Source organism: Bubalus kerabau, chromosome 14 (assembly GCF_029407905.1).
Source record: "Bubalus kerabau isolate K-KA32 ecotype Philippines breed swamp buffalo chromosome 14, PCC_UOA_SB_1v2, whole genome shotgun sequence".
NCBI lineage: Eukaryota > Metazoa > Chordata > Mammalia > Artiodactyla > Bovidae > Bubalus > Bubalus kerabau.
In genome coordinates this window covers 20295475-20311980 of record NC_073637.1, presented here as the reverse complement: position 1 = coordinate 20311980, position 16506 = coordinate 20295475, and the positions used below count along the sequence as shown (strand labels likewise).

Below are 16506 nucleotides of genomic sequence, written 5' to 3'. Positions count from 1 at the left end.
TATCGTATCTTGCTCTTCCTCAGAAATCAATAGCTGTTCTCTTCTAAGAGGAAAAAGTGGCAACTCTTACAGCTGGGATACTGATCCCAGCCTTAATGTCCATTGTGGTGGTTTAGTCACTAAGATGTGTCCAACTCTTGCAACCCCATGGACTGCAGCCCGCCAGGATCCTTTGTCCATGCAATTCTCCAGGCAAGAATACTGGAGTGGGTTGCCATTTCCTTCTCGAGGGCATCTTTACCAACCCAGGGATTGAATCTGGGTCTCCTGAGTTGCAGGCAGACTCTTTACCAACTGAGCTACGAGGGAAGACAATTAGTCAATGTCCATTACTTCCCGACATAAATCTCCACTGTTCTTCAGGCTAGTCTCTTTATAGTCTCCCAAACACACCTCATGATTTCCTATTTCCACACATTTGGCATTTGTTCTTTGCTCTTATTCAAGTATCATCCACCTATCACAGGCTGACTAAAATCTCACTTCCTCCATAAAACTCACAAGCATAAATGGCATGATGAGAGGGAAGGAAGGGGAGAGGGAGAAAGGAGGGGATAGGAAGAGGCAAAGAGAGACACAGGGAGAAAGAGGCATAGGTTCTAGAGAAACATTAAAGTGGTTTTGAGGCTCATCTTTGCAACTGACAAGCTTTGTGTTGGAAGGGAAATTCCTTAACGTCTTTGTCTTCTTTATAAACAGTTATGTGTGCTTGAATGAGTTTTTAAAGTTTTATTTATTTTTTTAATTCGTTTTTGGCTCTACTGGGTCTTCTTGCTGCACGTGGGCTTTGTCTAGTTGCAATGAGCAAGGGCTACTCTTCGTTGCAATCTGCAGACTTCTCATTGTGGTGGCTTCTCTTGTTGCAGAGCACAGGCTCTCAGGCTTAAGGGCTTAGTTGTGGGTGCATGGGCTTAGTTGCCCTGAGGTATGTGGGATTTTCCTCCACCAGCAATTAAATCTGCATGCCCTCCACTGGCAGGCAAATTCTTAACCACTGGACCACCAGGGAACTCCTGAGTTTTTGATTGGATTAAAGAAGAAGAGACAAAAGGAACTGATTTATTTATTCAACAATTTTTCATTAAGAGCCTCATAACATTTAGTCAATGGAGCACCGTGGAGCTACAACTGAATTTGATGGGAAGATTGATCTTCACTGATACTCAGTAATTAAGCAATAATATATTACTTAGTCACCGTATGCTTAGATATTTACCAAGGAGAAATTAAAATATATGTCCATACAAAGATTGTAGCAAAATATTCATTGCAGCTCCATCTGTAATAGCCCCAATGAACACCCAAGTGTTCACTAAAATTTTATATTCACCCAATAAAATACCGCTTAACAATAAAAAGGAATAAGCTGTTGATACAAACAACAGCATGGATGAATCTTAAAATATTTATTTTGAGTTAAAGAAACCAGGTCCCTTACTCCTAATTTTTTTTAAGTGCATATAGTATGACTTTATTTATGAAGACTTCTCCAAAAATGCAAACCAACATACAGTGACAAAGGCAGATCAGTGGTTGGCAAAGGCAAAAGGTGGTGATCTGGAAGGGGAAACCACAGAGGGGCATGAAGAAACTATCTTGATGATGGAGATGGTTTCATGGATGTAGACATGTCAAAATGTATCAAATTGTGCACTTTAACTTTGTTCAAATTATTGTATGTCAATAAAGTTAGATTAAAATTAATAATATCTGCCCTATATATTTGGTGCAAGTTGACTGTAGTATCAATGCAAAGAAGAGATATGGTATTTTGTCAACAGATTCATAACCCCTGAATTACTAGGACTGTACATCTTTATAGGGATGGATGATAGGCACTGGATGGGTTAAAAAGAATATGCTCTGGAAAAAGAAGGATCTTCACTCTCCTTTAAAATTTTTCAGTGAAAAGCCATACACCAGATATTGAAAATTCAGGAAGCCTCTCAAGGATTAGAATTTCCAAAAACAAATTTTTTATGTTCATTACAGACCTCTGTAACATATGACTTTTAAGTAACATTATTAAATGTTCCTTTGAGAGAAAGTTAATCACTGTTCTCACTTTTACTATTGTTTGAAGGTATATTTACAATTTTTAAAATGCATTGTACATCATAGCAGATCTTTTCTGCTTCTCATTCCTTAACATATAGGCTCCAAATTCCAGAAGAGAAATGTCCCCATGAAGAATAAAGTATGGTGGGTAGCATCTATAGAAAGGACTTTGGCTAAAACTCTAAAGGAGAACTTAAATTTTTTTTTTTTTTTTTACAATGTTTGTTGGTTTCTGCTATACAACAATGAGAATCAGCCATAAGTATACATACATCCCCTCCCTCCGGAACCTCTCTCCCCTCCCTCCATCCCATCCGTCCAGGTCATAACAGAGCACCAGACTGGGCTCCCCATGCTGCACAGCAAGAACTTTTAACAGTCAAAAATGTCACTAAGTGTTGTGAATTGCTCCAGTATGGAGTGAATTTCCTGTCCCTGGAACTCTTTGAGGTATGCTACATTTAGCAAGATACCATCGCAGAGGGGTGATGACGCAGAGAGGATTCACAGGCGAGACTGAAACAGAAGACCTTCTTCTGTGGAGCTGTCCCAAACCATCGCCTCAGCAAGAATGCAGTAAAGTTGCCATGGTGGAATTGCAGTAACAGGTTTCTGGACTATTGCAGATTTCCTGCAACTTCTCCTTAAAAAGAAAAAGGTCCCAGGAGATAGATCGTCCTCCTGCAGCCTGCCATTCACTTCTGGGATATTTTCTCCTCACTGTTTGAGACTGAGAATGGATCATTTTTAACCTAGGAGAGACATTGTACAAATTGCTCCTCCTTAGCATTCAGGGAAATAAACATTTGGTGCCTTTTTGCCGTTGCAAAGGGAAAAATTCAGAGGATATTGCAGAGCCAGGGCTTCCCGGCGGCACTAGTATTAAAGAACCTGCCTTCCTAATGCAAGAGACATAAGAGATGGGGTTCGTTCCCTGAGTCTGGAGGTTCCCCTGGCGGATGGCATGGCAACCAACTCCAGTTGTCTTGCCTCAAAAAATCCCATGGACAGAGGAACCTGGTGGGCTACAGTCCACGGGGTCGCAAAGAGTCAGACAAAACTGCACGCTCGCCTGGCAGAGCCAACTGAAGACACTCTGAATACAATATGTGCATGTATGTCTTCGGCTTGTTTTAGGCCAGAGTGAAGGGAAAAAATTCTGGGTGTGCCCTACCAACTATTAGCATTTTCTTTGTCTTCTTTTTAAATTCTATTATTTATTTATGTACCTTTGGCTGTGCTGAGTCTCCACTGCTGTGCATGTGCTTGCTCCAGTTGCAAGAGCAGCGGCTGTCTGGTTGCAGGCTCACGGGCTGGTGAGTGCACCAGCTCAGTAGTTGCGGCATTTGGGATTAGTTGCTCCTTTGCATGTGGAATCTTCCTGGATCAGGGATCGAACCCATGTCCCCTGCATTAAAAGGCAGACTCTTAACCACTGGACCACCAGGGAAGTCTTAAGAGCATTTTCTAAGTGCAAACTTCCCTGGATAAGAAAACTGAAATCACTCATAATCTGACACCTCTTCCTTTCCTCCCTGTCCCCCATTCTCAGGCCACTTTCTGCCTCAAGAGGAGAATCTATCTATAATAACAACGAAAGTTGGCGAGTTCAATTCTCTTTATTCCTCTCAATCCCCTATTATATTTACCTACTCTATCTGCCTACCCACTTTGAATTTTACTTATCTGGATTCCCTGAAATATTCATAACCTAGAAGTATTGGTGTTTTGATTTTAAATGGAAAGTAAAAAAGAGGAAGTCTGAAAGGAAGGGGTTGGGAAAGAAAAGATCCACAGAAGGATATGTAAACTAGTCTTATTTGCAAACAGCGTTATATAGACCCCTATGTTCCTGCTCCTGCTGGAGAAGGAATGAAAGGGCAGAAAGAAAAGTGCCCTCTAATGAGACCACCTGCTTCTATCTAGTTCTGCCACAAACAAACTGACTCTGTGCCTTTGAGTCATTCCTTTCATCTGTTTGGATCTCATTTTTTTTTTTCTTTCAGCCACACCATGTGGCATGTGGGATCTTAGTTCCCTGACCAGGAATCGAACCTCTGCCCCCTGCATTGGAGGTGCAGGCTTAACTACCAAACTGCCAGGGAAGTTCCCTGGGTCTCAGTTTCTTTGTCTGTAAAATGTGACCTTGAACTAGATAGTGTGTTGAATAATGAAATATTTAAACATTTATGGAAAGAAAAGGGGAAACAAGTAGACAACACGGAGTAAGTATTCAACTCCTCAACAGGGATGACACTCTGTTCAGATGGATGGTGGAGGAGTTGAAATATCATTGGCATGAAGCTACAAAATTGTGAACACTTACCAGTGTGTTTTTTTCCATGTATGAGGAAATGGCCAGGCATGGTGATGAAGGGGGAAGGGCTTGGTAAAGATCCCAAGTGGAGGGTTGTTAGCAAACTGCAGCTGCCTGTGATGCTGGTAAAGCAGGAATATGTCTTTGTAGATAATATTGACAATCTCAGCTGCATAGCTATGTTTTAAATTATTTCTGAGCTATTTGTGCTGAAGTCATGATAAGTGCTCTGTGAGGTAGAAGTTATCAGCCTCTCCCAGACTTTTTTTTTTTTTTTGGGTGGGGAGGTAACGATTAGAGGTTTAAATATAAAAACTTCGCTATGTCTGTGGAGATGGTGTTCCCGTCTGTATCTCTGAACATGTCAATCTCATAATGAAGTACACATACACACACACGTGTACGTACTCATAACGATTCAGGATCAGCTCACTAGCCAAATTCAACTCTTAAATGTCACTACTTTCCATTACATCTCTCAGTTCAGTTCAGCCACTAAGTCGTGTCCGACTCTTTGAGACCCCATGGACTGCAGCACGCCAGGCTTCCCTGTCCATCACCAGCTCAAATTCATGTCCATCGAGTTGGTGATGCCATCCAATCATCTCATCCTCTGTCGACCCCTTCTCCTCCCACCTTCAGTCTTAACAGGGTCTTTTCCAATGAGTCGGTTCTTTGCATCAACTTGGCCAAAGTATTACATCTCTACATTTGCTATTTGACTTGCCCTGCATTTGTTAAGGTTTCTCTCTCAACATAAAAAATCTGCCTGTTTTGCTGCTTAGCCAATCAAAAGTGTTCTATATGTAAAAGAATCATACCCTAAATCCCACAAAAGTCATCTACTCATCTTTGGTCATTTCTGAAAGGAATGCCAAGTCTAGGAGTCGCTCCAAATCTGAGAAATAATATTGCCTTTAAATTATTTTTTAAAATAAGCCTCTGAAATCAAATTGACTAAGAGAATGATGTAAGGCATAAGGGGAAAGGGAATGAGGAATAAAGGAAGCAAAGATCTCTGCTCACAAAGAGCTGATAAGATCACAGAAAGACAAGGTTAAAAACAGAAAGACAAAGAAAGCATAAAGACAATAGACAAAGTTGGGTTAACACAAAAGACAAAGCATAGCACTTAAGTGATGTATATGCCAAGAGGCATGCAGGTTGGGGTCTGACCTGGCTCCAGTTGGTTCCCCTGTGATTTCAGCTCCATCTTCACTCTTAACACCTTTTACACCCACCACAAAAAAGTCCCTCAGGTCCCTTCCCATTGCCCTCTCTCTAGGACACTCTCCTTCCTTTGTCACATGGATACTTCGGGCAGAACTCTCTTCACCTTCTTGAGTACCCAGAATATTCTCATCTGCATTAATATCTCTCTGAGGAAGTCTCCACTGACTAATGCAGACTCAGTCAATAGCTCTTTTTCTCCTAGTCTCCATAGCAACTTACTCATGGCTCTGCATACATGCTGATGTGTTCACAGTATATTATCATTTGCTTAAATGTTGCTGCCCCCCAAGCCTCTAGGCTCTCACTCTGTCCCTTCCCTGGGAATTCTCATTCACTCCAATCACATCAATGGCCACTCATGAACTGATGCTGACTCACAGACATGTAACTCTGGCCAAGGCCTCACTCCTGATTCCCTGGCTGCTCTACAAGCTGCGTGCTTGCAGAGCATGTCCACATGGGTGGGATCACCGACAGGCTTTCACTCTTGAACACGATCCTGTTTATGTATTTATTAGCAGTTTAGTTTCTGTCTCCCCAAGCCCCTGCTCTTACTGAGCAGATATATACTTATTGCTTAAATGAGTGTCTGGCCTACAAGAGGCTCTCAGTACAGACTTTTAAAGTATTTACCTCCATGAACTCATTATCGTCCCTGTGAAGAGTGTATTATCTCCTAGGTTCCCATTACTATTTATCCATTCACTCAAAGGATGAGAGTGTTACTCACTCAGTCGTGTTCGACTCTGTGACCCCATGGACTGAAGCCAAACTCCTCTGTCCATGGAATTCTTCAGGCAAGAATATTGGAATGTGTAGCCATTCCCTTTTCCAGGGGATTTTGCTGACTAAGGATCAAACCTGGGTCTCCTGCACTGTAGGCAGATTTTTTACCATCTGAGCCACCAGCAAAGCTTATTCACTCAAAACAAGTAAGCCTCGATTTTAATTGGAGATGGCTATGGCAACCCACTCCAGTACTCGTGCCTCGAAAATCCCATGGACGGAGGAGCCTGGTAGGGCTCCATGGAGTTGCAAAGAGTCGGACACGATTGAGCGACTTCACTTTCACTTTTCATTTTCATGCAATGGAGAAGGAAATGGCAACTCACTCCAGTATTCTTGACTGGAGAATCCCAGGGACAGAGGAGCTGTCTATGGGGTCACATAAAGTCGGACATGACTGATGCAACTTAACAGCAGCAGCAGAAGGAATTTTAATCCTAACATCCACCCAGAGGATAAGTACTTCTTAACATTCTCTTACTTCTTTCCAGAATGACTGTCTCAGCATTGGCATGAAATATGGCACTTGTCTCTTAGCTCTCCTTACCAGCAATCTTTTTCTTTTTTTAATATTTATTTGTTTATTTGGCTGTGGCTCGTCTTAGTTGCAGTATATGTGATCTTTTTTTAGTTTCAGCATGTGGGATTTTTAGCTGTAGCATGCGAACCATCAGGTGTGGTATGTGGAGTCTAGTTTCCTGAACAGGAATCGAACCTGGGCCTTCTATACTGGGAGCACAGAGTCTTAGTCACTGGACCACTAGGGAAGTCCCTCTTACCAGCAGATCACTGTCCAGATCACCCACCAGTACACTTCTTCAGAGCAGTATTTTGAACACCAAATTCTAGGGTATGATTCCATTAATCTAAACTTGTAAATGGTCCCCCTTTGCCTATGGGGGACTTCCCTGGTGGCTCGTTTGGTAATGCGGGAGATCTGGGTTCAATCCCGGGATAGGGAAAATCTCCTGGAGGAGGGAACAGCTACCCACTCCAGTATTCTGGCCTGGAGAATTCCAGGGGCTGTATAGTCCATGGAATCGCAAAGAGTCGGACACAACTGAGCAACTTTCACTCACTTGCTTATGGTTAGGCCCTAAGATGCTGAGCTACTGATTTTGGAAATGTTAGTTCTAGTCACCTCTCTTGTTTTATTTCCTTGGAAAATATCTACTATATAAGTATCTACTAACCTAAGCATCACCTCCTGCCTAAGCCTTTTTAAAATCCCAGTGTTCCAGGTAGAAAGGAACACTGTTTTCCTTTGTATGCCCACTGGGCTTTGAGTATTAAGACAATGTCCTATACAATTTTTCATACCTTTTTACTTTTAGTACAGTCTGGGCCACTAGCAAGGGTTTTGGAAAAGTATACTAAGAAAATACTGACTGTTAATAGGAAGAGGTAAATTGACAAGGAAAGCTTTTCTAAAGGAGACAAACACAAAGCTGGGAGGATACAAAAGGAAGCACATGGAGGTATGACTTATTGTATTGGGCTGGCCAAAAAGTTCATTTGGGTTTTTTCTATAACAGCTTATAGAAAAACCCAAACAAACTTCCTGGCCAATTCAATATTATATACAGAGGATAAACCCCAGTGGACTTGTCTACAATAGATATGTCTTCTAGAGAAACAATGGAATTGGGATACTGTTAAATCCCCTATCTAACCACAGAACCACATCTTTTTGTTTTCCATTACAAAATCATAATCCTAAATAATTGCAAAGATAATTAAGATTTCCCCCGATTGTCTGCAAATTTCCCCCCGATTGTCCTATGATCTCAACCAAGACTTGGCCTACAGAGTTTCTGTTGAGACATCATATTTCACAATGGCAAATAAATTTTTCCAAGAAAACAGGTGGTAACTTGTCTTTTGAAGGCACCAAGAAATTGCTAAAACTTATCTAGCTGAGCACTCTTTCCTTATAGCTGTTGATTTTGGTTAGCTGCGCAGAATGACTGTTTGTTTTGGCTAATTCTTAATTCATTTTCTCTGGAAAACTTTTCATTTTAGAACCTGTTTAGGACCTACAACCCAATCTGTGGAATGTAGATTAAAGGCATGTAAGTCTAAGTAGAGATAGTGAAGTAGTTGATGAATATACCTACATATCAAACATTGTAACTAATTAGAAGACTCCAATGTGTGGTGCTAGTAGTAAAGAACCTGCTTGCCAATGCAGGAGACATGAGACTTGGGTTCGATCCCTGGGTCAGGAAGATCCCCTGGAGCAGGGCATGGCAACCCACTCCAGTATTCTTGCCTGGAGAATCCCATGGACAGAGGAGCCTGGCGGGGTACAGTCCATGGGGTCACAAAGAGTCAGACGTGACTGAGGCAACTTAGCACACATGCACGTATGAAAAGTGCATTTTTAAATGCGCAAGACACATTTAATATATTTTTTATTCATTTAAAAGGGAATGATTTTATAGCTGCTTTCTCTCAGTATATTCTATGGCAATCAATGAATCCTAAAACTACAAAACTATTGTGTTAACCTTGTGGAGCAGGATCTGTAATATCCTTCAGTATTATAAGGTGATACAGACTAAAATATCAGCTACCATCCAGTTAGAGACTAAGGTTTAGAGCCATATGGCTTCTTAAATCTTGTTCATTTTTCTACCTTATTCACAAATCATCTAACAAAATCCTAAACAATTACTTTCCTTTTTTTCCTCATTTTATCTGTCTTTGTGTTCCTTACTTTCTCCTCCTTTGGCACAAAAGTCTGAGAATTCAGTACCACATTAAGAAGGTTATTCCATGCCTCACTCTGAACTCTTCCTTTTCTCCTTCCAAAACCTATTCCTCCTGAATGGTTTCCATACCAGTTGACAGTAACTCTCTCTCTACCCAGTTACTGTCCCTGAAAACCTTGTAATGTTCTTGGCTCACAAATCCTCTTTGTTCTCTCTCTAACCACACTCAGAAATCTGCTGTCTTCTCACTATCTCCACAACTAACATGCTGCTGTTAAGTCGTTTCAGTCAAGTTCGAATCTGTGCGACCCCATAGACAGCAGCCCATCAGGCTCTGCTGTCCCTGGGATTCACCAGGCAAGAACACTGGAGTGGGTTGCCATTTCCTTCTCCAATACATGAAAGGGAAAAGTGAAAGGGAAGTCGTTCAGTTGTGTCCGACTCTTTGAGACCCTGTGAACTGCAGCCTACCAGGCTCCTCCATCCATGGGATTTTCCAGGCTAGAGTACTGGAGTGGGATGCCATTGCCTTCTCCGAACTAACATGCTAGTGTGAGCCAAATAGGGACATAAGCTGACTCAACTGAAAATCCAAAATTTAAAAGATAAAGATTATATAAGACTAATTATATGTGATAATTATATAGATAAAATTTTTATAGAGCAAAAATCAAGATTTTTCTACTTCTATAACATAAGTTTAAGTTAACTTCACCATTTACTAAAGTGCAACAGTTAACAAAGCTTCATAGATTTAATTAATACTGAGGCTGAAATTGGGCTTCTCAGGCAGTGCTAGTGGTAAAGAACCCTTCTATCAATGCAGGAGACTTATGGACATGGGTTCAATCCCTCAGTCAGGAAGATCCCCTGGAGGAGGGCATGGCAACCCACTCCGGTATTCTTGCCTGGAGAATCCCATGGACAAAGGAGCCTGGAAGTCTATAGTCCATAGGGTCACAGAGTCAGACACCACTAAAGTGACTTAGCATTCATCCACAGGGCTAAAATTATAGTTACAGTTGGAGATTCCATTAAATTTAAGCATTGTCTTCTATATAATATTAAAAAGTAACTAAGTATAAAATCAATCCTAAAGGAAATTTATTTAGGAAATCAATCCTAAAGGAAATCAGTCCTGAATATTCATTGGAAGTATTGGAAGCTCTAATACTTTGGCCTTTTGATCCAAAGAGTCAACTCATTGGAAAAGACCCTGATGCTGGGAAAGATTGAAGACAGGAGGAGAAGGGGATGCCAGAGTATGAGAGGGTTGGATGGCATCACTGACTCAATGGACATGACTCTAAGCAAGCTCTGGGAGTTGGTGATGGACAGGGAAGCCTGGGGTGCTGCAGTCCATGCAGTTGCAAAGAGTCAGACACGACTGAGCAACTGAATCGAACTGAAGTATAAGATAGATGGAAAAAATAGTTATGCTTCATTTTAACTGTACCCTTGCCTAAATTTTCCTATGGTTGTGGTACCTGTTGCTTTAATATACCTGCAATGGACTAAGTGTGCCCCTCCCCTAAAACTAATATGTTGAAACCTTCATTCCAATATAGTAGTATTTGGAGGTAGGGCCTTTGGGAAGTAATTACATCATGAGGGTGGAGTTCTCATGAACAGAATTAGTGCCTTAAATGAAGAGGACAGAGAGCTAAGAAGCTGTCCTGTCATGTGAGAATAGTGAGCAGTCTGCAGTCCAGATGGTTCTCATTAGAATCTGACCCTGCTGACACCCTGATCTTGGACTTTTTGCCCCCAGAATGATGTGAAATAAGTCACCTGGTCTATGGTACTTTGTTTTAGTAGCCTGAATTGACCAAGACAATTTCCAGGACTGAGCATAGGCTCTCTAACATATTCAGTAACGAACTAGGGAAAGCCCTAGTGGTCTGTGGTTAGGACTCCTTGTTTTCACTTCTGGGGACCAAGTTCAGTCCCTGGTTTGGGAACTAAGAGCCCACAAGCCTTGAGCCACAGCTAAAAAAATTAATAATAATAATAATAAACTAAAAGTAAAGTAAGTCTTTTGCTCTTACAGACTTGCTTAATTAGTTGGGATCTCATGGACCCCAATTTTAAAATCTGCTTAAAACAAATTCCATGTACATTTTAAGACCTTGTGCAAGCAAGAAGAGAGTAAAGTGTTGAGAGAAAAACTCCTCCAACCTAGAACTCTGAATCCTGTGAAATTACACACCCAAAGTGAAGGAGAAATACTTCCCAAGAAAAACAAATATTTGGGGACTTTCTTGCCAAAAGACTTACCTTGTGGAAAATGTTAAAAGAAATTGTTTAAAAGAAAAGGAATGTAATATAGGTCAGAAACTTAGATCTATATAACGAAAGGTAGAGCACTAGAGAAACATTAAGTGAAGGAGAAACAAAAACTTTTATTTTTCTTATCTTTGATCTATCAGATAACATCTTGTTCAGAATAATACAGCAGCAATATGTTCAATGATAATAGCTTATGTTTAAGTAATAAATGATAGCAATGATCTGAGGAATGGAAGAAGACATTTCGTTTTGTTATAAAGTAGTTCAGATCAGATCAGTCGCTCAGTCGTGTTTGACTCTTTGCGACCCCATGAATTGCAGCACGCCAGGCCTCCCTGTCCATCACCAACTCCTGGAGTTCACTCAGACTCACGTCCATCGAGTCAGTGATGCCATCCAGCCATCTCATCCTCTGTCGTCCTCTTCTCCTCCTGCCCTCAAGCCCTCCCATCATCAGAGTCTTTTCCAATGAGTCAACTCTTCGCATGAGGTGGCCAAAGTACTGGAGTTTCAGCTTTAGCATCATTCCTTCCAAAGAAATCCCAGGGCTGATCTTCAGAATGGACTGGCTGGATCTCCTTGCAGTCCAAGGGACTCTCAAGAGTCTTCTCTAACACCACAGTTCAAAAGCATCAATTCTTCGGCGCTCAGCCTTCTTCACAGTCCAACTCTCACATCCATACATGACTACAGGAAAAACCATAGCCTTGACTAGACGAACCTTTGTTGGCAAAGTAATGTCTCTGCTTTTGAATATGCTATCTAGGTTGGTCCTAACTTTTCTTCCAAGGAGTAAGCATCTTTTAATTTCACGGCTGCAGTCACCATCTGTAGTGATTTTGGAGCCCAGAAAAATAAAGTCTGACACTGTTTCCACTGTTTCCCCATCTATTTCCCATGAAGTGGTGGGACCGGATGCCATGATCTTCATTTTCTGAATGTTGAGCTTTAAGCCAACTTTTTCATTCTCCACTTTCACTTTCCTCAAGAGGCTTTTGAGTTCCTCTTCACTTTCTGCCATGGACTACCCTTAAAACTGTGCAGTGTTATTTGAAAGCAGACTTGGATTAATTGTAACGTGTATTGCAAACTCTATGGCAATCACTAAAAATATATATAAAGTAATGCTTAAAATTCTCCAAGCCAGGCTTCAGCAATACGTGAACCATGAACTTCCAGATGTTCAAGCTGGTTTTAGAAAAGGCAGAGGAACCAGAGATCAAATTGTCAACATCTGTTGGATCATCAAAAAAGCAAGAGAGTTCCAGAAAAACATCTATTTCTGCTTTATTGACTATGCCAAAGCCTTTGACTGTGTGGATCACAATAAACTGTGGAAAATTCCGAAAGAGATGGGAATACCAGACCACCTGACCTGCCTCTTGAGAAACCTGTATGCAGGTCAAGAAGCAACAGTTAGAACTGGACATGGAACAACAGACTGGTTCCAAATAGGAAAAGGAGTACGTCAAGGCTGTATATTGTCACCCTGCTTATTTAACTTCTATGCAGAGTACATCATGAGAAACACTGGGCTGGATGAAGCACAAGCTGGAATCAAGACTGCTGGGAGAAATATCAATAACCTCAGATATACAGATGACACCACCCTTATGGCAGAAAGTGCAGAAGAACTAAAGAGCCTCTTGATGAAAGTGAAAGAGGAGAGTGAAAAAGTTGGCTTAAAACTCAACATTCAGAAAACTAAGATCATGGCATCCAGTCCCATCACTTCATGGCAAATAGATGGGGAAACAGTGGTTGACTTAATTTTTCTGGGCTCCAAAATCACTGCAGATGGTGATTGCAGCTATGAAATTAAAAGACATTTACTCCTTGGAAGGAAAGTAATAACCAACCTAGACAGCATACTAAAAAGCAGAGACATTACTTTGTCAACAAAGGTCCATCTAGTCAAGGCTATGGTTTTTCCAGTAGTCATGTATGGATGGGAGAGTTTTACTTTAAAGAAAGCTGAGCACTGAAGAATTGGTGCTTTTGAACTGTGGTGTTGGAGAAGACTCTTGAGAGGCCCTTGGACTGCAAGGTGATCCAACCAGTCCATCCTAAAGGAGATCAGTCCTGGGTGTTTATTGGTAGGACTGATGTTGAAGCTGAAACTCCAATACTTTGGCCACCTGATTTGAAGAGCTGACTCATTTGAAAAGACCCTGATGCTGGGAAAGATTGAGGGCCGGAGGAGAAGGGGACAACAGAGGATGAGATGGTTGGATGGCATCACTGACTCAGTGGACATGGGTTTGGGTAGACTCTGGGAGTTGGTGATGGACAGGGAGGCCTGGCGTGCTGTGGTTCATAGGGTCTCAGAGAGTCAGACATGACTGAGCAACTGAACTGATGATGATGATATATAAAAAGAAATATAATTGTATGCTGATAAAGGAAAGAAAATGGAATCTATAAAATGGTCAGATAAAACCACAGAAGACAGAAAAGGATGGAAGACAAAAATAGGAATAAAGAAGGGTAAAAACCAGTAACACATATGGTAAGTGTTAATCCAGTTCTATCGATTATTACTTAAATGGTTTGAATGCACCAATTGAAAGAGATTGTTAGAGTGAATCAAGAAATAAGGCCCAACTACATATTGCCTGAAAGAAACCTACTTAAAATATAAAAGTGAGTGCTGTGTGCTTAGTTGCTCAGTCGTCTCTGACTCATGTGAACGCATAGACTGTAGCCTGCTAGGCTCTTTTGTCCATGGGATTCTCCAGGCAAGAATACTGGAGTGTGTTGCCCTTTCCTTCTCCAGGGGATCTTCCTGACCCAGGAATTGAAGCTGGGTCTCCTGCATTGCAGGCAGACTCTTTACTGACTGAGCTATGAGGGAAGCCCCAAGTATAAAAATACACGAAGATTAAAAATAAAGGGACAGAGAAAAACATACAGTGTTAACTCTGATAAAAATTAAGTGGGAAATACTATATTAATTTCAGACAGAACCAATTTCAGAGAAAATAAAATTGTCAGGGATAAAGAAAGTCATTACATAATAATAAAGGAATCACTTCTCCAAAAGAACATAACAATCTTTAATGTATATGTGCCTATTGACACAGTGCCAGAAAGTATTAGTCAAAAACTGATAAAATGGCAAGAACAAAATAGAGCTATCCACTATAGTAGTTGGAGACTTCAGCATCTCCTCTGTCAGAAATGGACAGATCTAGCATGTGTAGAATCAGTAACAATATAGTTGAGTTCAACAGCATCATCAGCCAAGGGAACAGTGTTGATATCTATAGACCACTTTATCCAATGATAACAAAACACACATTTTTCTCAAGATCATATGGAACATTCACCAATATAGACCACATTTATGGCCATAAAACATACCTCAACAAATACAAATAATAGAAATTATATATTCTCAGACAATGATGGAATTGAACTAAATATTAATCACAGAAAATTACCTGGATACCCCCAAATACTACTATATTAGAAATACACTTCTAAAGAACATGGAGGACAAAGAAAAAACTCTCAAGAGAAATTAAAATATATTTTGAAATAAATTAAAATTAAAATATAACTTTATTCCTGTGCTAGGGGAGAATCTATCATAATTTGGCACTAAATTTTATGTAATAGAAATGAAGGGATCAGTGGCTCTTTGGAAGCAAAAACGTGCAGCAAAGGGTCTCCGTGCTGGGAGTCAGAGGATGAAGTCCAGATTAGGCTGGGGCGTGGGTGAGTCACACAACCAAGGGCAGATCCTAGTTTCACATCTGTATAATTAAAAGGCTCAGGTTCGAAGCACGATACTGGATGCTTGGGGCTGGTGCACTGGGACGACCCAGAGGGAAGGAATGGGGAGGGAGGAGGGAGGAGGGTTCAGGATGGGGAACACATGTATACCTGTGGCGGATTCATTTTGATATTTGGCAAAACTAATACAATTATGTAAAGTTTAAAAAAAAAAAAAAAAGGCTCAGTAGCTCTTTGAGGTCTCACTTTCTGAAATTTTATTACTTTATTTAGGACCTTAGCCCACCTGTAGGCTCCTCTGTTCATGAAATTCTCCAGGCAAGAATACTGGTGTGGGTAGCCATTCCCTGCTCCAGGGGTTCTTCTCAACTCAGAGGCTGAACTCTGGTCTCTTGCATTGCAGGCATATTTCTTACCATCTAAGCCACCGGAAAAGCCTCAAGAAAGTTGCAACACAAATTTTCAAGAATTTTAATTGACTCTGAAGGAAAAAAAAAAACCAAAGAATTTTATTAGATTTGTATGGTTGTAACATATGGCTACAAACTTGGTAGCTTCAAACAATAAAAATTTATTCTCTCTGAAGATCAGAAATCTCAAATCAGTTCCTCCAGGCTATAGTCAAGATGATGGAATGGCTAGTCCTTGATGGAGGCTATGGAGGAGAATCCATTTTATTACTTTCTCCTGCTCCTCAAAGCTCCCTGCATTCCTTGTGCATTCCTCATGCATCACTCCAATGTCTTGCCTTCATCATTGTATCTCCTACATGTGTAGTCAAATCTCCCTCTGCTTCTCTCTCATATAAAGATGCTTGTGATTACATTTAGGGCCCACCAGAATAATCCAGGATAATCTCTCCATCTCAAGATCCTTAATTTAATCACTTCTGTAAATTCTCTTTTGCCTTTTAAGGTAACATTCATAGGTTCCCAGGATTAAGATTTAGATATCTTTGGGGGTTATTTTCCAGTCTACTACAAGAACCATTCCAAGAATCCAATAAATGAAGTCATATTGGAGTCAGTGGAGAGAGGATAGAGGTCTGTTGGCATGAACAGACTTTATTTAAAAGTCAGTAGAATTTAACCTGTCACAGTAGGATAAAATTAACATCTGATAAAATCTAGTGCTAACTATGAATAGAGGAATATGAAAAATAGACTTTCTCTTATATTATTTTTGGTAGTGTAAATAGTTACAGCCTTTTTTGGGAAAGATAATTTGGCAATGTCTACCTAAAATGTATAATAATGTTTGATCCACTCATTCCACTGTTTTAATTTTATCTACCCATATATCAGTAAAAAGTTCAACTGCTTTTAAATTCAAAGATGTTGACTGTAACTTCGTTTGTAGTAGCAAAACTTA

At 40.6% G+C, this 16506-nt stretch overlaps 1 long non-coding RNA gene across 1 annotated transcript; it reads right to left on the bottom strand.

Moving 5' to 3' along the window:
• Positions 1–2326: 2326 nt before the first annotated feature.
• LOC129626430 (uncharacterized) lies at positions 2327–6062 on the bottom strand. Its single transcript, XR_008701950.1, has 3 exons — positions 5987–6062; positions 3288–3466; positions 2327–2810 (listed from the first exon to the last, which is right to left on the bottom strand). It is a non-coding gene; the product is annotated as an uncharacterized LOC129626430 (long non-coding RNA).
• Positions 6063–16506: the final 10444 nt, after the last annotated feature.